This window comes from Argopecten irradians, chromosome 1 (assembly GCF_041381155.1).
Source record: "Argopecten irradians isolate NY chromosome 1, Ai_NY, whole genome shotgun sequence".
Lineage (NCBI taxonomy): Eukaryota > Metazoa > Mollusca > Bivalvia > Pectinida > Pectinidae > Argopecten > Argopecten irradians.
In genome coordinates, this window is record NC_091134.1 from 59,645,229 (window position 1) to 59,669,216 (window position 23,988).

The 23,988-nt window shown below is 40.7% G+C and overlaps 1 protein-coding gene across 4 annotated transcripts in view; it reads left to right on the forward strand.

The window, feature by feature from the left end:
- Nucleotides 1–23,988, forward strand: part of LOC138335880 (uncharacterized) — a 96,729-nt gene that overhangs the window by 18,018 nt on the left and 54,723 nt on the right. The window contains exons 1-2 of one of the 4 annotated variants that reach the window (XM_069285075.1): nucleotides 4,410–4,462; nucleotides 19,238–19,325. The exons of 1 other annotated variant lie outside the window; for it this stretch is intronic. The gene's annotated coding sequence lies outside the window, so the exon portion shown is untranslated. Of the gene's footprint in view, nucleotides 1–4,409; nucleotides 4,463–5,125; nucleotides 5,598–19,237; nucleotides 19,326–23,988 lie in introns of those variants that run through there. 2 more of the 4 variants (XM_069285060.1, XM_069285088.1) reach the window with 2 other exon arrangements.

Sequence of the window (23,988 nt, forward strand, 5' to 3'; positions counted from 1 at the left end):
TGTTTTGACTCTGGAGTTTTAAACACATATCTATTTGTCATATGTTTTGACTCTTGAGTTTTAAACACATGTCTATTTGTCATATGTTTTGACTCTTGAGTTTTAAACACATGTCTATTTGTCATATGTTTTGACTCTGGAGTTTTAAACACATGTCTATTTGTCATATGTTTTGACTCTGGAGTTTTAAACACATATCTATTTGTCATATGTTTTGACTCTTGAGTTTTAAACACATGTCTATTTGTCATATGTTTTGACTCTTGAGTTTTAAACACATGTCTATTTGTCATATGTTTTGACTCTGGAGTTTTAAACACATGCCTATTTGTCATATGTTTTGACTCTGGAGTTTTAAACACATGTCTATTTGTCATATGTTTTGACTCTGGAGTTTTAAACACATGCCTATTTGTCATATGTTTTGACTCTGGAGTTTTTAACACATGTCTATTTGTCATATGTTTTGACTCTGGAGTTTTAAACACATATGTTTTGATCTTTTTGTCTATTTGTCATATGTTTTGACTCTTGAGTTTTAAACACATGTCTATTTGTCATATGTTTTGACTCTTGAGTTTTAAACACATGTCTATTTGTCATATGTTTTGACTCTTGAGTTTTTAAACATGTCTATTTGTCATATGTTTTGACTCTTGAGTTTTTTACACATTTGACTTGTCTATTTGTCATATGTTTTGACTCTTGAGTTTTTAACATGTGTCTATTTGTCATATGTTTTGACTCTTGGAGTTTTTTAAACACATGTCTATTTGTCATATGTTTTGTCTCTGGGGTTTTAAACACATGTCTATTTGTCATATGTTTTGACTTCAGATTTCTGAGACATTGTGATTGGAATCCTATTACTGATAAAGGTCAAGGGTCAACTGGATACATTGATTTTGACACAGTGTTTGTAACAGAATAAGAAATATATTAGAAGTAAACATTCAGTTGTGAAACAAAAATGTATGTATGCCATCAGTGTACTCGATTAAGTACTTTCTGTACCAGTAATAATGGCTGTAGATAGAGCCAGTTTCTATGGATACCTGTAATACAAGTTAACAGTATAAGATGACTCAGATGTCAACATTAAGGGTCGGGATTAATCTTTTTTGAAGACAGCTGGAATTTATGTTGTAGAAACACCATGCTATAAAACAGTTATAACCCTGAATGTGGACCTGAACATGGACCTGTAATTGGCCTAGAGTTATTGCCCTTAGAAATAAAACAGGATTCTCTGAGGAACCCATGGAATTTCAACAGGAGCAAATTGGCCTATAGGGCTATGTTGATTGGCATTGCTAAGCTGGACAGGCTATAAACTGACCATTGGTCAGTAGTATAGAAGTGACCAGTGGCATTATTCCTGACTTTATTACCCAACACTAGCTTCACCACTTTACAGATTTCACCATTATTTCATTGTCTTCTATAAAAGTACATTTGTCCCAATTTAGAATTTTCTGCAAGTTATTAGAGTACAAGGATTTCACACATATCTGCCTCCATCATTACATTCAGTAGTGGTAGACATGTCAGCTAGAAGTGGGAGTGGGAAGTGGGTCAGACTTGTGTTAATTGAATCCAAGACCTTGGAACTCTAGCTGGGTGCTCTTCTAAATAAGCTTTAAAACTGAGCAAATGACTATTCAGAACCACTACCTTTTAAGAAAGTCTTGTTATGAGTTGCAATTCATTAATTTTTTTGTGTAGACGTTCATGTCCTATTTGTAACAAGATATGATCCTGTGGAGGTTGGTGAGTGGTGTGGAGTTGTTGCATTAGAAAGTCTACAGATATATGATAGAATCAATGTTTATTGCAATGTCATGTTTGATGTCATATATACATGACATTGCAATAAACATTCAAAGGTCACACATTTCCAAATACATACATCCCAAACATAAATAGGTACAGATTATATCTAGAGGGATTCCTATTCATCTATTGTCATCAACAATGACCATTATCCATTGTTATGTTTCTCAAGGTCATTTTGTTGTTGCCCACTCGTTTCTCAAGGTCATTTTGTTGGTTATCTGTACATCTGGTACAGACAGGATGGAGATTGTCAGAAACAATATAGTACTGGTACACAGCTTCCCTCCAAGCATAAAAAGCAGGAATTTCTTGCTCATATTGCATCATAGATTTGACTTACTTGCACAGTGTGAACCTTCTGTTTTGATTTTGTTGTGATATTGTTGTATCCTAAATTGATCTTTTAGATCTGTCTTTCTTTTCTTTGCTGTTTATCCAGTTAACCATGTGTTTGTGCCCTTGGTAAAGAAACTTGACTTTTAATGGGTTTTACTTTGAGAGGATCCTAGTGAAGTAGCCACCAGCTGTAAGTAAGAAAATGAGAACCCATTATACTTATTTTGTTCTATGAAATTGAGTTCAGAGATCAAATTGGTCATTGTATCCTTTCAAAATCTGTAAACAGCCATTGCTTTAAAGTGAGAATCACAATGTCAGTAGAAAACCACAAACATGATATAAACTGTATGGTATCTTTGATGAATATGGGGGGAGGTAAAATGGCCCATCCTTGTATCAATCACTTTATTTAGTTGTCTCTTATGTGTATTTTAACCTGTCGATGAATTTTTGCTCTGTTAAATGGGCTCGACAACATTAGAATTTACATACCACCGTTATTACTGTATGCACATTGCATGAGAATTTGACTCGGAGTTATTGCATTATTAATGCCAAAATAGATACATACAGTTTAACAGTATTTGTTTCTGGAATCCATATGTGTAATCCAGGTTGTATAAACACATAAACAACATATAATGATTAGGTTTGTATTTTAGAAGCCATTTGGTTCTAATGGCATGTGAAAATTTATCTTTCCTGAAAGACGGACTTGTGTGGTTCACATGCGTCAGCCTTGGGGTAAGGTCTGTGTTTTTATATCTGGAAATATGCTGAAAGGCTGTGGAGGGAATGTAGTCGGCATTAGGACGTCCTTGAGAGCATAGATGTAGATCTTTCACACAGGTTTTTATGCATCTTCACACTCCTGAGGAATTGGCTTTCATGCAATAGAAGTCCTTGTGCTTGCTAGTGTTTGCATTTGAATGTCACACACTCCCCTATTACTACTTTGTAGTTCTTGCAAAGAATATTTTCGTGCATATATGCTTTAAAAAATACTAATGTTTGAAAGGAAAATGATAAAATTAAAAAGAAAGTACTAAATCTTGCTGGTAGAGGTGACATTTTGAACAAACCTTGAAGAAGCTCTAATTGCTAGTTATTGAAGTATGTGGTGCCTTGATGACTGTTGTCGTCAGTGATACACACACAGGGTTATCTATTTACCTATTACACAACTCTAGGATTGGTAATGGAGTGTAAAACTCTGAATGTAAAGGCAATAAAACATGTAGATATAAAAGTGAATGTTACCTGTACTTCTACATGAAATATTGAACATAATATACATTCAATAGAGACTACTCAGTGATCACGTAAGATGGAGCAAAATGACTGGAAAATATTTTATACAGTTCTTTATGTTATCTCTGTTACGTAAAATGGAGCAAAATGGCCGCAGCTATGACAATCTAAGGATTAAAAATGAAGACAAGTATTTATTGTTGATGTCATATATTATATATTAATGACTTCTCCAAAAGTTTTGATAGAAAACATTACATATACATAGTTCTTTGACAGTATGTCCAAATGGAGAGTTTAGTATGAATACATGTATATCTACCACAGTAAAGTATCTTGATACAGGTGTATTCATTGTCAGATATCATAAATTTAAATTTGTACAGTCAAACTTGTCCATAAGACCGTCCAAGCGACAAGAAAAAAAGCGGTCTTTATACACAGGTCAACTAGTATTATTACTGTTTTTTTCGGGACCATAAGGAAGTGGTTTTATTTAACAGGTGGTCATTATATAGAGGTGGCCACTAAGGCAGGTTTAACTGTAACTGTGATTCCATACTGTATCAACCCTGTAAGCACTTCTCTATACTGCTGTACTGACTGATAATTATTCCCAGATTACTGTGCAGAGGAATGTGAAGGAAACATAACAGAAACATTTATAGGGAATTATATCAAAATTCCAACCAAGTCTTCTATCATCATTAACACATTAAAATCTATAGTATAGTATGGGTAACAGGATTTGGAAACTTCTTATATATGACAATAGAATTGTGTTATTTAATCAAGTATACATGTAGAATTTTTAATACCTTAAGCAGCAATTTGGTTCATTTAGTTAAGTTTCTACAATATTTTAAGGCATATGATACTCGTGAGGAAAATATTCGCTTAAATTGGCCATGATATTCAACATACATAATCAGAATTTTTTTGAATGCAGAATTTGGTTTTGAGAAGATAGACTATAAGGGCTTGAGGCAGCTCAACCTTGCCATTGTTCATTGGAACATTTCTATGGTGTTACCAGGTAATTTGATTTTTTTTATTTCTGTCTTTATACTGATTGAGCTGAAAACTCATTCTTCCTGCTCCATTTCACGGTTATAACATGGTCTGTTATGGCCCTTTTTATAAGGACAAGGCCATCGTTTGGAAACACCAGCACATTTTTTCTCGGGGATGATATTTTTGTAAAGCATGTGTTTTATAATTTGGTTTTCTGACAAGTGCCTAACTTAAGGGGATAGAGCAGGAGGTTTTAATGCTTCATTATTGTTCAAATGTCTGTTTTATTTCATTATAGATACTGTAGCAATATATTTTGGGATATATCTAAAAACTTCTGTTTCCTAAGTATATCCAACTATGCTGTTGTTGTTCCAAACTAATCTTAAATGCCAGTCTTGTTTTCTATGATTTGGTGTCAGATCAAATCTTTGCTATACATTCTTGTATTTTGTTTATAAAATGCATGTTTACAAAATAATGAGGAGAGTGAAGTAAGACGTGCTATGAGTTGTGGATTCGAGACTGACGTTCTGTGGGCTGGCACCACACTTGAACACCCGTAAGCTTGTGTTCTTATCATCTGAACTTTACACACGTAACTTCTATAGCAGACGTATATCAAACAGATTAAAACTCTTCATGCAAATGCAATCAGATGAAAACTAACGAAAATGTGCAAACATCCTGATAAATGAACTAATTTACGAAACCACAAGCACCACTATCGAGCCCTGCACTGTGTAGTTTTATTATGATGCCTGCACGTTGTTGACCTTCATTAGATTTTGTGCAGCGGAACTCCCCCAGTAGCAAATTGAGTGAACAGGCCCATTATATGAGGTATAGGTTGATAATTGACTGGATACATTGTCCATGCAGACTGAATTAAATGTGTATATTATTCACTTGATTGGTTTATGACTTGCGGCCATAAATTGGATAAAAATGGATGCTGAGCATATAGTGTTGTGTATTGGCTGTGGAAGTATCAATACTGTTAGAACTGATTGGGCTCCATTACATCTCTGTGGCCGTTCATTAAAGGTATTTCAGTGGTGAATCGGAGACAGCTATAAAGGCAAGTCATTCAGTGTACATGAGCTGGTATTTTCAGGGAGCACTGCAAACTGGTCTTACAGAATCAACTTAAACAGGTAAGTTGGTATAGGTTGGTGGACATACTCTTCTTGTATATTGATTTTTCTTAAAGTATTTTTCACTGTCTGCCTTGAACATCATCTCTGGAGTATATATATAAGCAACACAAAGAGAAATTTTACAAAAATGATTTTCACCAAGATATTGAAAAATGTTTTCTGAGATTCATCTTGGGGACTAAAAAAGTTGATGACAAATTTTTAGCATATAAACCAATAATGCCTTCCATATATGTTGGTAGACGCAAGACCTATAATGTCTGTAGGAAGATTTTGTCTTAATTATTTAACTAGAAAAAAAGTACCATCAGGGTGCTTTAGACAACAACCTGACTGCTGTTCAATCACCTTGATCTGAACTACCTAAAGACTCGGCCATTGTTGTCAATATAGGCAGAGTCATGTACATACTTAGTAAGACACAGATAGCAATAGGCAGAGTCGTGTAGGTGATACATAGACCAGTGACTTACTTAAAACCTGCAAATAAAAGCTTCCTCTCAACATTTTTTTTTGATATTATCTTAAGAGATTACACATCACTGAAAGAAAAATATAGCAGTAGATTTAGATATTCCATGGATAACTGGTATGTGATAATTCTATACTTATCCTCACATCTGTCAATGATTATACACATGTACCATGTCTGTTTGTGTACATGTCACAGTACTGTTGACCACAGCTTTGTACAGGTATAAAGGATATTCTTATCATTCATTTAACTACCCATTCAAGAAATTCATCAGTTCAATATCAATAATTTATAGCTTGACATGCAAATTCTTGAAAGTTTGGAAAAGTTCAAATTACAAAAATACAGTACAAATAAGATATGTGTTAATACTTACAAGACTTACCCAGAGTTGTGAAAATAATGATAGAGGGTAGGGGATGACAGGTCCAATTAGGGCATTCAAGTGAAGGTCATTGGAAGGATGGGGTTAGAAACAGCTAGAGTCATGGTGGTGGGGGTATAGGGGTAGGGGTTATTAGGTGGTAGGTATAGGGGCTAGGGGATGGGGAGGGGTGGTGGGTATAAGGGCTAGGGGATGGGGAGGAGGTGGTAGGTATAGGGGCTAGGGGATGGGGAGGAGGTGGTAGGTATAGGGGCTAGGGCATGGGGAGGGGTGGTGGTGGGTATAAGGGCTAGGGGATGGTGAGGGGAGGTGGTAGGTATAGGGGCTAGGGGATGGGGAGGAGGTGGTAGGTATAGGGGCTAGGGGATGGGGAGGAGGTGGTAGGTATAGGGGCTTGGGATGGGAGGGGTGGTGGGTATAAGGGCTAGGGGATGGGGAGGAGGTGGTAGGTATAGGGGCTAGGGGATGGGAGGAGGTGGTAGGTATAGGGGCTAGGGCATGGGGAGGGGTGGTGGTGGGTATAAGGGCTAGGGGATGGTGAGGGGAGGTGGTGGGGTATAGGGGCTAGGGGATGGGGAGGAGGTGGTGGGTATAGGGGCTAGGGCATGGGGAGGGGTGGTGGTGGGTATAAGGGCTACGGGATGGTGAGGGGAGGTGGTGGGAAAAAGGGCCAGGGGTTGGGGAGGTGAGGTGGTGATGGTGTACATGGTTGGTATAGGGGTATGAGCTAGGGGTTTGGGAGGTGAGGTGGTGACATTGTGCATGGTTGGTATAGGGGTATGAGCTAGGGGTTTGGGAGGTGAGGTGGTGACATTGTGCATGGTTGGTATAGGGGTATGAGCTAGGGGTTTGGGAGGTGAGGTGGTGACATTTGTGCATGGTTGATATAAGGGTATGGGCTAGGGGATGGGGAGGAGGTGGTGGGTATAGGGGCCAGGGGATTGGGAGAGGAGTTGGTGACAGTGTGCATGGTTGGTATAGGGGTATGAGCTAGGGGTTTGGGAGGTGAGGTGGTGACATTGTGCATGGTTGATATAAGGGTATGGGCTAGGGGATGGGGAGGAGGTGGTGGGTATAGGGGCCAGGGGATTGGGAGAGGAGTTGGTGACGGTTTGCATGGTTGATATAGGGGTATGAGCTAGGGGTTGGGGAGGAGGTGGTGGGTATAGGGGCCAGGGGATTGGGAGAGGAGTTGGTGACAGTGTGCATGGTTGGTATAGGGGTATGAACTAGGGGATGGAGAGGTAGGTGGTGCGTATAGGGGTCAGGAGTTGGGGAGGGGAGGTGATGACAGTGTGCATGGTTGGTATAGGGGTATGAGCTAGGGGATGGGGAGGAGGTGGTGGGTATAGGGGCCAGGGGATTGGGAGAGGAGGAGTTGGTGACAGTGTGCATGGTTGGTATAGGGGTATGAACTAGGGGATGGAGAGGTAGGTGGTGCGTATAGGGGTCAGGAGTTGGGGAGGGGAGGTGATGACAGTGTGCATGGTTGGTATAGGGGTATGAGCTAGGGGATGGGGAGGAGGTGATTGGTATAGGGGCCAGGGGATGGGGAGGGGAGTTGGTGATGATGTGCATGGTTGGTATAGGGGTATGAGCTAGGGGTTTGGGAGGTGAGGTGGTGACATTGTGCATGGTTGATATAAGGGTATGGGCTAGGGGATGGGGAGGAGGTGGTGGGTATAGGGGCCAGGGGATTGGGAGAGGAGTTGGTGACAGTGTGCATGGTTGGTATAGGGGTATGAACTAGGGGATGGAGAGGTAGGTGGTGCGTATAGGGGTCAGGAGTTGGGGAGGTGAGGTGGTGACATTGTGCATGGTTGATATAAGGGTATGGGCTAGGGGATGGGGAGGAGGTGGTGGGTATAGGGGCCAGGGGATTGGGAGGAGGTGGTAGGTATAGGGGCTAGGGCATGAGGAGGGGGTGGTGGTGGGTATAGGGGCTAGGGGATGGTGAGGGGAGGTGGTGGGAAAAAGGGCCAGGGGTTGGGGAGGTGAGGTGCTGACGGTGTACATGGTTGGTATAGGGTTATGAGCTAGGGGTTGGGGAGGTGAGGTGGTGACGGTTTGCATGGTTGATATAGGGGTATGAGCTAGGGGTTGGGGAGGAGGTGGTGGGTATAGGGGCCAGGGGATTGGGAGAGGAGTTGGTGACAGTGTGCATGGTTGGTATAGGGGTATAAACTAGGGGATGGAGAGGTAGGTGGTGCGTATAGGGGTCAGGAGTGGGGAGGGGAGGTGATGACAGTGTGCATGGTTGGTATAGGGGTATGAGCTAGGGGATGGGGAGGAGATGGTGGGTATAGGGGCCAGGGGATGGGGAGGGGAGTTGGTGATGATGTGCATGGTTGGTATAGGGGTATGAGCTAGGGGATGGGGAGGAGGGGTTGACGGTGTGCATGGTTGGTATAGGGGTATGAGCTAGGGCTTGGGGAGGTGAGGTGGTGGGTATAGGGGCCAGGGGATGGGGAGGAGGTGGTGGGTATAGGGGCCAGGGGATTGGGGAGTGGAGGTTAGTGACGGTGTGCATGGTTGGTATAGGGGTATGAGCTAGGGGATGGGGAGGAGGTGGTGGGTATAGGGGCAAGGGGATGGGGAGGAGGTGGTGGGTATAGGGGCTAGGATGTAGGGGACGGGAGGTTATGGGTAACAGTGTGCATGGTTGTATAGGGGTAGGGGATGAGCTAGGGTGGGGAGGAGGGGTGGGTATAGGGGTAGGGTTGGGAGGGGATAGGGGTATAGGGCTAGGGGATGGGGAGGAGGTAGTGGGTATAGGGGCCAGGGGATGGGGAGGGAGGTGGTGACAGTGTGCATGGGTATAGGGGGGCTATGGGGGGAGGTGGGGAGGGCAAGGTGGGAGGGAGGTGATGGGTTATATAGGGTGGGGGGAGGTGGTGTAAGGGGCTTGGGGAGGGGAGGGGTGGTGATAGTGTGCATGGTTGGTATAGGGTTATGAGCTAAGGGATGGGTAGGAGGTAGTTGGTATAGGGGCTAGGGGTTGGGGAGGAGGTGGTGGGTATAGGGGCTAGGGGATTGGGAGTGGAGGTGGTGACAGTGTGCATGGTTGGTATAGGTGTATGAGCTAGGGGATGGGGAGGAGGTGGTGGGTATAGGGGCAAGGGGATGGGGAGGAGGTAGTGGGATATAGGGGCTAGGAGTAGGGGACGGGAATGGTAGCGGTTACAGTGTGCTATGGTTGGTATAGGTGTATGAGCTATGGGGTGGGGAGGAGGTGGTGGGTATAGGGGCTAGGGGTTAGGGAGGGGAGATAGTCGGTATAGGGGCTAGGGGATGGGGAGGAGGTAGTGGGTATAGGGGCCAGGGGATGGGGAGGGGAGGTGGTGACAGTGTGCATGGTTTGTATAGGGGTATGAGCTAGGGGATGGGGAGGAGGTGGTGGGTATAGGGGCCAGGGGATTGGGAGGAGGTGGTAGGTATAGGGGCCAGGGGATGGGGAGGGGAGGTGGTGACAGTGTGCATGGTTTGTATAGGGGTATGAGCTAGGGGATGGGGAGGAGGTAGTGGGTATAGGGGCCAGGGGATGGGGAGGGGAGGTGGTGACAGTGTGCATGGTTTGTATAGGGGTATGAGCTAGGGGATGGGGAGAAGGTGGTGGGTATAGGGGCCAGGGGATGGGGAGGGGAGGGTGATGATGTGCAGGTATAGGGGTATGAGTAGGGGATGGGGAGGAGGGGTTGACGGTGTGCATGGTTGGTATAGGGGTATGAGCTAGGGCTTGGGGAGGTGAGGTGGTGGGTATAGGGGCCAGGGGATGGGAGGAGGTGGTTGGTATAGGGGCCAGGGATTGGGAGTGGAGGTAGTGACGGTGTGCATGGTTGGTATAGGGGTATGAGCTAGGGGATGGGGAGGAGGTGGTGGGTATAGGGGCAAGGGGATGGGGATGGGGAGGAGGTAGTGGGTATAGGGGCTAGGAGTAGGGGACGGGGGTTGTAACAGTGTGCATGGTTGGTATAGGTGTATGAGCTATGGGGTGGGGAGGAGGTGGTGGGTATAGGGGCTAGGGGTTAGGGAGGGGAGATAGTCGGTATAGGGGCTAGGGGATGGGGAGGAGGGTAGTGGGTATAGGGGCCAGGGGATGGGGAGGGGAGGTGGTGACAGTGTGCATGGTTTGTATAGGGGTATGAGCTAGGGGATGGGGAGGAGGTGGTGGGTATAGGGGCAAAGGGGTGGGGAGGGAGGTGATGGGTATAGGGGCCAGGGGTTGGGGAGGGGAGGTGGTGATGATGGTGTGCATGGTTGGTATAGGGTTATGAGCTAAGGGATGGGTAGGAGGTAGTGGTATAGGGGCTAGGGGATGGGGAGGAGGTGGTGGTGACAGTGTGTATGGTTGGGATAGGGGTATGAGTTAGGGGATGGGGAGGAGGTGGTGGGTATAGGGGCCAGGGGATTGGGAGTGGAGGTGGTGACAGTGTGCATGGTTGGTATAGGTGTATGAGCTAGGGGATGGGGAGGAGGTGGTGGGTATAGGGGCTAGGGGTTAGGGAGGGGAGAGAGTGGGTATAGGGGCTTGGGATGGGGAGGAGGTGGTGGGTATAGGGGCCAGGGGATCGGGAGGGGAGGTGTTGACAGTGCGCATGGTTGGTATAGGTGTATGAGCTAGGGGATGGGGAGGAGGTGGTGGGTATAGGGGCTAGGGGTTAGGGAGGGGAGATAGTGGGTATAGGGGCTAGGGGATGGGGAGGAGGTGGTGGGGTATAGGGGCTAGGGGATGGGGAGGGGAGGTGGTGACAGTGTACATAGTTTGTATAGGGGTATGAGCTAGGGGATTGGGAGGAGGTGCTGGGTATAGGGGCCAGGGGATGGGGAGGGGAGGTGATGACAGTGTGCATGGTTGGTATAGGGGTATGAGTTAGGGGATGGGGAGGAGGTGGTGGGTATAGGGGCTAGGGGATGGGGAGGAGGTGGTGGGTATAGGGGCTAGGGGATGGGGAGGAGGTGGTGGGTATAGGGGCTAGGGGATGGGGAGGAGGTGGTGGGTATAGGGGCTAGGGGATGGGGAGGAGGTGGTGGGTATAGGGGCTAGGGGATGGGGAGGAGGGTGGTGGGTATAGGGGCTAGGGCATGCTAGGGAGGGGTGGTGGTGATGGTGTGCATGATTGGTATAGGGGTATGAGTTAGGGAATGGGAAGGAGGCCTAAGTGGTGGGAATAGGGGCCAGGGAATGGGGAGGGAATGTGGCAATGCATATGTGCATGGGTGGTATAGTGGTATGAGCTAGGGGGTGGGGAGGTTGTGGTGTGAAATGTTGGTATAGGGGTGGGAAATAGAGGGTGGTTGATATGGGACAAGTAGGGAGTGAGGGCTGAGGAGATGCAGCAGTTATTTACATAGATTAGGTCTGGTATTTGTTACCTACAGAGTTCATGCCATTGTTCCCATAAGAACATTCTAGACACAGTAGCTTCCTCAGCAGGTATGAACTCTTCAACACCCTTTACCACAACAGTCCTAGTAATTAGGCTGATTGGTAGGTTATCACTGCCTATTGTCATTAAAGTACTTTGTGGTAAAATCTTACCTATCTGATCAAACTTTACAATATATTACAAGCTAAATAGATCTATAACTGCATGAACTACAAACACAATACTTATGTAAGTGACATACCTCATACAACATATGATGCCACAGTAATTGTAACTACATACCTTTAAACATGGGATCTATCATAGAAATCCTTACACAATATTTCCTGGTACAGCTAGAGGACTTTGTATCAAAGGAGATGTCAGCCCAAACTGTCTATGTGTGAGAGAGTAGAGCAATGAGGCCTGTTAGGGGACTCCTGTCCAGGCCCTCTAATGTCTAGAGGCAGTCTCATGGACCTTTATGTATTACATGGACATCTAAAGTCACGTCTAAAGGTTTGTAGGAGCCTTTAAGTTCTTTAGGGCTCTGCATGGAGTCAGCCTGTCTGAACCAATTTGTCTTAGACTGAAGTCTTATTTGTCTTGGATAATAAAGGTCCTAGCAAAACTTTAGATAGAAGTTTTATTGTGTAACAGAGCAAGAATCATGTGAACCAATCTCGTACATGTGACCCTGGAATTATTGGTCTGCGGCTCTACCAACTGAACTTAAGGGAAATTCCCCTAGTGCGAAGCTAGACTGTATCACTATTCATACAATTGAAACCTGCTACAATTGGTCTAGTACAGTACAGGTCCTAGCCAAACTTTAGACTGAAGTCTTATAGGTCTTGGACAGCACAGATCGTAGCCAATCTTTAGACTCAAGTTTTATTGGTCTTGAACAGTACAGATCCTTATACACAAACTTTAGACTAAAATCTTATTGGTCTTGAACAGTACAGATCCTTATAGACAAACTTTAGATTGAAGTTTTATTGGTCTTGAACAGTACAGATCCTTATAGACAAACTTTAGACTGAAGTGTTATTGGTCTTGGACAGTACAGATCCTTATAGACAAACTTTAGACTGAAGTTTTATTGGTCTTGAACAGTACAGATCCTTATAGACAAACTTTAGACTAAAATTTTATTGGTCTTGAACAGTACAGATCCTTATAGACAAACTTTAGACTGAAGTTTTATTGGTCTTGGACAGTACAGATCCTTATAGCCAAACTTTAGACTGAAGTGTTATTGGTCTTGGACAGTACAGATCCTTATAGCCAAACTTTAGACTGAAGTGTTATTATTGGTCTTGAACAGTACAGATCCTTATACACAAACTTTAGACTAAAATCTTATTGGTCTTGAACAGTACAGATCCTTATAGACAAACTTTAGACTGAAGTTTTATTGGTCTTGAACAGTACAGATCCTTATAGACAAACTTTAGACTGAAGTGTTATTGGTCTTGGACAGTACAGATCCTTATAGCCAAACTTTAGACTGAAGTGTTATTGGTCTTGGACAGTACAGATCCTTATAGCCAAACTTTAGACTGAAGTGTTATTGGTCTTGGACAGTACAGATCCTTATAGCCAAACTTTAGACTGAAGTGTTATTGGTCTTGGACAGTACAGATCCTTATAGACAAACTTTAGACTGAAGTGTTATTGGTCTTGGACAGTACAGATCCTTATAGCCAAACTTTAGACTAAAATATTATTGGTCTTGAACAGTACAGATCCTTATAGACAAACTTTAGATTGAAGTTTTATTGGTCTTGGACAGTACAGATCGTAGTCAATCTTTATACTGAAGTTTTTTTGGTCTTGGACAGTACAGATCCTAGCCAAACTTTAGACTGTAGTGTTATTGGTCTTGAACAGTACAGATCCTTATACACAAACTTTAGACTAAATCTTATTGGTCTTGAACAGTACAGATCCTTATAGACAAACTTTAGATTGAAGTTTTATTGGTCTTGAACAGTACAGATCCTTATAGACAAACTTTAGACTGAAGTGTTATTGGTCTTGGACAGTACAGATCCTTATAGCCAAACTTTAGACTAAAATATTATTGGTCTTGGACAGTACAAATCCATCCTTATAGCCAGACTTTAGACTGAAGTGTTATTGGTCTTGGACAGTACAGATCCTTATAGCCAAACTTTAGACTAAAATATTATTGGTCTTGGACAGTACAGATCCTTATAGACAAACTTTAGACTGAAGTGTTATTGGTCTTGGACAGTACAGATCCTTATAGCCAAACTTTAGACTAAAATATTATTGGTCTTGAACAGTACAGATCCTTATAGACAAACTTTAGATTGAAGTTTTATTGGTCTTGGACAGTACAGATCGTAGTCAATCTTTATACTGAAGTTTTTTTGGTCTTGGACAGTACAGATACTAGCCAAACTTTAGACTGAAGTGTTATTGGTCTTGGACAGTACAGATGCTAGCCAAACTTTAGACTGAAGTTTTTTTGGTCTTGGACAGTACAGACCCTAGCCAAACCTTAGACTAAAATCTAATTGGTCTTGGACAGTACAAATCCATCCTTATAGCCAGACTTTAGACTGAAGTGTTATTGGTCTTGGACAGTACAGATTCTAGCCAAACTTTAGACTAAAATCTTATTGGTCTTGGACAGTACAAATCCATCCTTATAGCCAGACTTCAGACTGAAGTGTTATTGGTCTTGGACAGTACAGATCCTAGCCAAACTTTAGACTAAAATCCTATTGGTCTTAGACAGTACAAATCCATCCTTAAAACCAGACTTTAGACTGAAGTGTTATTGGTCTTGGACAGTACAAATCCATCCTTATAGCCAGACTTTAGACTGAAGTGTTATTGGTCTTGGACAGTACAAATCCAATCCTTACGACTGTAGTGTTATTGGTCTTGGACAGTACAAATCCATCCTTAAAACCAGACTTTAGACTGAAGTGTTATTGGTCTTGGACAGTACAAATCCATCCTTAAAACCAGACTTTAGACTGAAGTGTTATTGGTCTTGGACAGTACAAATCCATCCTTAAAACCAGACTTTAGACTGAAGTGTTATTGGTCTTGGACAGTACAAATCCATCCTTAAAACCAGACTTTAGACTGAAGTGTTATTGGTCTTGGACAGTACAAATCCATCCTTAAAACCAGACTTTAGACTGAAGTGTTATTGGTCTTGGACAGTACAAATCCATCCTTAAAACCAGACTTTAGACTGAATGTGTTATTGGTCTTGGACAGTACAAATCCATCCTTAAAGCCAGACTTTAGACTGAAGTGTTATTGGTCTTGGACAGTACAAATCCATCCTTATAGCCAGACTTTAGACTGAAGTGTTATTGGTCTTGGACAGTACAGATCCTAGCCAAACTTTAGACTGTAGTGTTATTGGTCTTGGACAGTACAGATCCTAGCCAAACTTTAGACGTGAGTTTTATTAGTCTAGTACAGTACAGGAAGTGCCAGGCTCATCCATCCATCTTCTGTGTTTGTGTTTACTCAATCTATAGTAAACAAACATGGAGAGCTTCTGTCCTCTAGACACTCGACCCAGGTCAAATATTGACACATTGACCGGTCTGGTCAATAGGATCTCAATCTGCGAGACTGACAGCTTTGGATCCCAGTCATTGGTGGAGGTCCCTCTGGTTGATCTGATGCTTAGTTGGCCTAGTGTACAAGCATTGATCCAAATTGATACAGTTCCCATTTATCAACAAATTCAAGCACAAGCAATTATCAAAGGCAATGAGTTAGATCTTAGCCAAAATAACAAGACAAATTATGTTATCTTGAATGCCTTGTAATTTCCCCGATTATTCAGTGCTATACCTTTGTTGCTCAAGTCAATGACAACAACGTGCTTATAAAGTAGTTGAGGTCAAATTGATAAACATTTCCAAAGGAATTCTTTTCACTAACCAAGAGGTCTGTACCATCCTTATAGTGATACTGTCTCTATGATAATCAATCCTCTCCTATCCATAGTGGCTGTATACTATACTATCCTGATTGCCTAAACATCAGTAACATTTTGTCCCTTCTACAGCATTTATAGAATCTCTTTCCTTAACCAGTCAGGAAAAGTTTTTAAGAAATACAAAAGGAACAAATAAGCCTGGTTTATTACAACATGTAAAACATGCTTGTATTTCACTATGTGTAACTATGTACATGTGTAACAGGAGAGGAGAAAATGTAGCGGCTAGACAGGGATTAAAACCCAGGACCCTCAGAACAATAGCCGAGTGCTCTACCGACAGAGCTACCTGGTCTCAATGATCTACCCAGTCCAATCCCTCTACACTCCGATCCTCCCTCCTTTACCAAAGTCTTTGCCCTCGAAGACATACGAGAACCTTCCAAACACCATCACCGTGGGTTATTTAGTTGGGTGCCAATGTAGAAAAGAAAATACACATTCCTGTTGAGTGCCCTGACCAGGAATCAAACCCAGGTCTGCAGCGTGGAAATCTACTGCTCTACTGACTGAGCCAAAGAAGCATACTCGGTCAGCTGAGTGACAGAGACCGTATTTAACAAACCACACCGACCCTCTCCTTTTAAACTACTCCCTCTGTTGTTCTTAAGATTTTCTAAATCTCAAACCCAGCCTCTTTAACTACCATCCATGAGTTAATTACTTGGGGGCCAATGTAGAAGAAGAGGGAAAATACACATTCCTGTCAAGTGCCCTGACCAGGAATCGAACCTGGGTCTCCGGCGTGGAAATCTATGGCTCTACCGACTGAGCCATAGAAGCATGCTCCATCAGCTGAGTGACAGAGACCGTATTTAACAATATGTACAAACCACACCGACCCTCTCCTTTTAAACTACTCCCTCTGTTGTTCTTAAGATTTTCTAAATCTCAAACCGAGCCTCTTTAACCACCATCCATGAGTTAATTACTTGGGGGCCAATGTAGAAGAAGAGGGAAAATACACATTCCTGTCAAGTGCCCCGACCAGGAATCGAACCTGGGTCTCCGGCGTGGAAATCTATGGCTCTACCGACTGAGCCATAGAAGCATGCTCCATCAGCTGAGTGACAGAGACCGTATTTAACAATATGTACAAACCACACCGACCTGATCCTTTTACACATGTACATGGTAAGTGATATGTTTTGGCCCTCTCTGTGTCTCACACCTTGTAATGAGTTGCTGTAGGCAGATGTCGGAGGTTTGTGTCTGACATTGCCCCCTGTGGTCTGAGATATGGTTCAGATTTATTGTCCCTTTCTAACTGTTAGGTCACACTTAGGACAGACAAATTGCAGTGTGAGCAGATTTATTGTGCAGAGAGAAAATCAATCTGAAAGTATGCCCTATACTGTAGGTCTCCCACAGCTAAACACCTACTCCACCTTGTGTGTCTTTCATTTGTGGTAATAAACACTCTCATTCCCCTCCTTTAGATTGATTTCATGGAAGAAAGCGCAAAAAGAAGCCTTGCTAGGAAAAACGATTTGTTAAAATGTGCTTTTTAGTAAGTTTCTCATATAAATCTATCAGATATTTTTATGATCACATATGTATATAATTCAGATCTGTTTTGTACACAAAAATGGTAAGTTTTCAAAGGATTTGAAGTTATTTCTATTCACCTTAAAAGGAAATATCAGGTCTAACCACTACAGATCTATCAATGTTGTGTAATGGTGACTTTTATATTGATGATAATTGATTAGTGGCCTTGATGTAAGGATGACCTTTGAAAAATTGTGACCTTGATATTAGAATAACCTTTGTGTGATTGTGACCTTGATATTAGGATAACCTTTGTGTGATTGTGACCTTGATATTAGAATAACCTTTATGTGATTGTGACCTTGATATTAGGATAATTAACCTTTGTGTGAATGTGACCTTGATATTAGGATAACCTTTATGTGATTGTGACCTTGATATTAGGATAATTAACCTTTGTGTGAATGTGACCTTGATATTAGGATAACCTTTATGTGATTGTGACCTTGATATTAGGATAATTAACCTTTGTGTGAATGTGACTTTGATGTAAGGATGACCTTTGAGTAATTGTGACCTGGATATTAGAATAACCTTTGCAATATTTTGACCTTGATATAAAAATGACCTTTGAGTAATTGTGACCTTTTCAAGTGGATAACATTTTGTATAGTACTTTTAAGATCTTTTATGATAATTCATTAAACAGTTAAATTAGGATGCAGCACTGATTCAATGTTTAATTAGATTATCCATATCTTTGTTGGTACACATGATCATATAAGTGCAGTAAGGTCAGCTTCTGATGTGTTGATTACAAGATATATGTTAAATAGTCCAATGAATAGTTCTGTGGGTATAGTGCTAGCTTGAGGTAATACAAAGTCTGCCAAGGAAGATTAGATTTCAGAATTTGCATTTTTCGTTTTAATGTCTTAATGGCAATAAGATTAGTAATCTGATATTATGCCAAAGAACTGAATTCATTTTCAAAGTTTGTTTCTGTAAAGACAAATGTGTTTATCAGGACAATACATTGCTATACTTGTGTGTCCTGGTCATTTGGCTATAGATATAAAAGGTTCCAATCAGGGAAATACTAATGAAGCATTAATGAAGAGGAAGGCTAATCAGCTGAATGAGTCAGGTATCAAGTTATACAAGTCCCTTATTCATTGATTCTCCATTTCTATTTGTTTTACATTATTCGTATAATATCTTTTGAAGAGGAAAATAAAAATGTTTAAATGAACACATTTTCGACTCCTTTCACCCTGAAGTGATACAAGTGTTAGTAGTTGCTATTATAAGATTGGAACAATTGTCTCGAAACATTAATTGACTCTCTGTTTAATTTGTATTGCATGGCATCAAAGTAAAACAGCAAACAAATTAGAGTTAACAAGAAAGGCTTCTCAAATAATGGAGACAAACACATATTGATATCAGAGATAATTCAGCATATATTTGGACTCTCTGACTCCATGTTCACTTTATAGCCCTGTATCAGCTGCGTCTAACAGGCCGAGCATGGAAGAAAATCACTCAACCATATCATCAGTTTGCATAATGCAACAGCTATCTGAGATTGTAAATGGAGTAGAAGCGTGGAATATTAAAATGATTTCTTTATTGTGTCCATATTTTATAGCTGAAATCGATACTGGGTAGTAATTATAACCTTTATAAATAGGAAGTGTTGAGAGGGCCTGTATGGACCTAACAGGGTCCCCTCCAGTCCATCTGTTGTCACTGCTGTGGCTACAGCTGCTGGCCTACTGGATTATACTTTCTCTTTGCTTATATTCTGTAGAGACATTTTCAGAATATCAATAGGTATTTCTGAATATCTCTAGCTGTGGAAAATATCTAGCATTTCCAATTTTAGCACCTATTTTTTATCGATTTCTTCAGAACATGACACAAACTGAAAATCGGGACTAAAGTTTGACAATTTTGAAAGATTGGAACTGAAAGATCAGGATTTCCAGCACCATTGCAGGTATGTATGATGTGAAACGTTTAGATGAGTCGGAGTATAGAGACCTTGTCACCATGGTGATCAGTGTGTGCCTGCATGGTGGTGTACTTGATCCCTGTACAAGTGTTTGGTGTGTGGAGTATAATGATGTATTGATATCACATTAATTAGTTGGAGGTACAGATATAGGTGACTATAATACACTAGGCTAGTGTGTCACTCCCAATACACATCAAACACACTGCATGGTGGCACTGCTGTGTTGTGCAGTATGCACTTCATGGCTTTTTCTGCTTGGTGCAAAGCGTTTGCATATTCAATTAACGATTAATTTCTCTGCTAATTCTGTATACAAAAAGTACTCAAAAAATTGGATTTGTCTCGATTCAAAGATGGATGTCAGAACTATGCACCATACATGTATATTGAAGAAATGTTTTGCAATTCTGTCTAAAAGTAATTCATACTATTAGTCAAATGGTTACTTTTCACTGGTATTACTTGGGTAGCTAGATCACACTTGGCGTACATGTCAGTCAGTTGGTTGCTGAATCATTGTCAACAGAGTATACTTTTGTTTTAATCTCTTGATACATAACTTCATTCCTTTGTTAGACATGAGAAAACCATGCACAGGTCCATTTTTCAAGGTTCAAAAGCCAAGGTTAAGGTCACCTTATACAATTTATAGATCCAGTTGTTTCCAGATTATTGAAAATGTTTTAAAATAGCTACTATAATTAAGGAATTTTCATTAGAGTTTCAAAAATATTGACCTGACAAAAGTACAGCTGTACCTTTACCCTAAATCTAGTCAGAACAGTTTTGAATGCAAAAGGCAACACAAACGTGACTCAGAAGTTTTAAGTTATAAAGAAGCTCTTTTACATTCTTGCTTGACGCTTTAATTCCCATATATATCGGAGTAATATAATTTACAAATTTTTACCGAGACTTGGTTGAAGGAAACAAAGTTATGCGGGCTGTTCAAGAATTAGGTTTTGTGACATTTCTTCGTGTTTGTATAGGTCCAATTGAAATTAAATGTTACAGTACGATATCAATAATATCTGCTAGTGTTGTGTTGAAACATCATTAAGACTTGTATGTATGTTTTTGATATACTCAAATAAATCAAATAGGCTAATGAAAAATTGAAAATGAGAAATTAAAAAAAGTTGTGTTGCAATTAGACACAAGTTGCTTCTCAATTGCTCTAAAATCAGACAAAATGGTGAGGTCATGATTGCATAAACACACTACAGTGAGGATGATGGAGCTGCTCTTTGGTTATGTATATAATGGGAGATTATTTACCGTTGATTGAGTATCGGGTCACTCACCCGATTGTCCACAGGGATGATTCATCACATACAACTAGCAGGTCTGTGTAACGGAGGACAAAGAAGATCCGGGTATCTCCAATACCCATTGTTACTCATACAAATAGTGATTAAAGGGTATATGGCCATGTCCAATACATCAAAACAATGAACAGGTGTAATCGAGGGGAAAAACGTTGTAACAAATGGAGTAAAATGGCTATTTATTTAACCTGATTGTTGTGCCTTACTATTGCTGCTCTCCCTAAGGGTATCCGATTCATTGAAAATCCACAGGTACCCAAGTTGTTTTGTTGCAGAAAGTTACAACAGTAATTAAATGTGATTACAATGTCTTCATCACTATAGCTATAAAACCTGAATCTGGTTCCATGGGTGATTTTGATCCTTTAAATTCTACAATCACTAATGTTAAGATTTCAACTTATATTCAACCACATCCTGATAGGGCTGCTTTTAACAGAAACACCTAACTTTATGTCGGTATGGATTAGAATTTTTAATGTAGAATTTTGTTTTATTTTGCTTTAATTCATATGCCAGCACAAAAAATGTCCAGAATAATGAAGTAATTAAGATAGAAATACCTCATCATACTAGTCCAGTCTATTTTCCAGTAATGATGGTCATATTTCTGCTTTGCCATATGAAGCGTTTGATGGTTTATGAGTATTACCAATGGTGGTACCATACCATCCTGTTGTGTTTTTTCTCAAGATTTCAATACCATGACGTATATCCATATGTTATATTTGGGAGTCTGCAGTATTTTTCATGACAGTGTGCTGTCTGATATTCTAACATTAGACCTCTATCCTATGGTCAATGGGGTCAAGTGGTTCATAATGCTGTGGCCAAACAGATCAGGTGTTTGAAAGTATACCACTATTTCCCAGTTGTGGAGTACATGTGGACTCTATCTTTCCTCATTGCCAAAACCTGGCATATTAAACTAAAAAATAATTCTTGTTGGTGATAAAACATAAAACAATGCATTAGAGTATTATTAGCTCAAATACATGATTAAATGAGGATATATACTTCTAAATTATGTAGAAATAAGACAGTGAGAGAAGAGGATTTATCCCTATCAGGCCACACATAGACTTCTATTAGACCTCCCCTTTTGAGAAGCAGGGGAGTCTGAAAGTTTTACGACCTTTTAATACACAACAGGGAAAGAAAGGGCTTTGAAGATGACCCTTTTTAAGGGGAAAAGAGATTAGGGTCTTGGAGTGTATCTGTTCACTGCAGGCCAACAACATCCCCAATCTGCATGTTTATTAAACCATCCATTTGTGTTATCAGGTCAGGAACTCACTTAGGATAAGACCGACATGTTTACATTGATAGACTTGTCTACAAGAACCAGCTTATCACCAGCAGAAAATTCCTGCAGAATTCTCATTTGTTAAACAATTTTATAGGTTAAAACTGCACAGGTGGTTGTATTTTTTAATACATGCATGATGTTAATTGATTTTCTCAGATTTCATTTAGCTGTAAGTATTTCAATGATAAAATTTCTGTATCATGAAAGACTGCTCTTACCTTGTAATCTCTGCTAAGTATTATTGAGGCAATTTCACATAGTTAATTATAATATGCCATCCAAAAGTTCTGTTACACATTCAAAATTCTGAAAGGAATCAATTGAAACGTACTTCACAGATTTTATACATGGTTTCACATAAAAGATATTACGTGCAAAATTTTGGAGGATTATCTTTCATTTAAATCAAATGAAAAAGACATAGTTTGTTGGATAAGGATGCCTTATAAATGGAACAGGAAAACACAAGAGTGTGATTGACTTAGGTGGACATGGCAGGTTACGTAATCGTGTCTATGCCTCCGTCTAGGGGACACCCTCTAGTGCCTACTAACACTAAAGGCCAATGACTCGGGCTGCCCACATATTATTGGAAAGCTGCGACAATTTATGCAAAAGTTTTGGGGCTGAATTCATGGTGAGGATGACTGTGGGAAACTGGTCGTCAGACTGTCTGAAAGCCAATTACTGGCAAACCAACAATTCTCTTTACCAATGTGTTTCTGGTGATACTCTAGAACATCTCTCATTTTTCAGACAAAGACATATACTGTAACTTTCTGCTATTTCATCACTTTGAAAGTCTGGTAACATCAAACCACAAACCCCTTTCAGTACAAATTCACTTCTCAATGTTTTAAAGCTTATGTGTGCATGGCCATCAATTAAAAAAAAAAGCTAAAATATTATGAGTAGGTATCATGCACACCTACAGAAAAATCTGAATATCAAACTCTATGCTGTGGGAATTGAAGGTTTATTCTATGTCATTGCACCATGGATCAGATCATTGACAGCTTAAAGAAGTACCTTGAATTCTTTTGAGAAAAGTTGAAAATGTGAAATGTGAAAAATAACCAAAACCAATTTACAATTGCATATCTTCTATCAAAATTAACTTGGCTCTAATGAATCGAAGGAAGCTTTTAGACATGGAGGTAAATGTTGAACAGCAAAAGTATTCAAGTTAGATTTACATAAGGATATTTTTCACGGCTTATTGCAGAGTGTATACTATGCATATGGGTCATTTGTAATGTAAAACTATGCAGCGAATAGCTTATTATTTTTTACTTGATACACAAATCTCTTCATCTATGTAGTGTAATAAAGTTCTATATGAAGGATATTTTCTACAAAGAGTTTCTTCTAGGTGGAAACTGAACTTGCATCAATATTTACACATAAGAAGCAACTGTTGGTGACCTAGAATGTTTTAACTTCCTGAAGGTTAGAAGTTCTTTGGACCAGAGGGGTTAAAGCACTGTGGGCCATTGATTCTGACAGGAAGTGGTTGTCTGGTACTGTAACAGGTAATGTACATACAAGGGTGACTGAAAGGTAAACCTCAAAAACACAAACTTCTATCTCAAACAATTGTTGCTGCTACAGTTGGTGAAAAGGAGTTGATGTTTACAAAGAGTTGAAGGGACAGGTGTCTGTTGTAAAAATACCAAATCTTTAATTAACATATCCGACCACATCTCCATTTCTGTTTCATGTTTCAGGAAAAGGCATTCTAACAACTGTCAATCCATTGGGAAAGTAGAACACGATCATGTAAACAAGCATTTCATCTGGATCTGCAAAACTCTTAAATTGAAAGGAAAAATAATGAGATTAGAGGATTTCAGTAACTTTCACCTGGCAGTTGTAACTGTCTATATACAAGCAGCTTGTTCTGTAATTTACCAGACTTGACAGGTGATTTGTGGATCTAGGAGAGCAATGAACTTGTAACTATTCAATCTGCTTCTTATATCACTTCAGAGATATTGTTTTAAAGAGA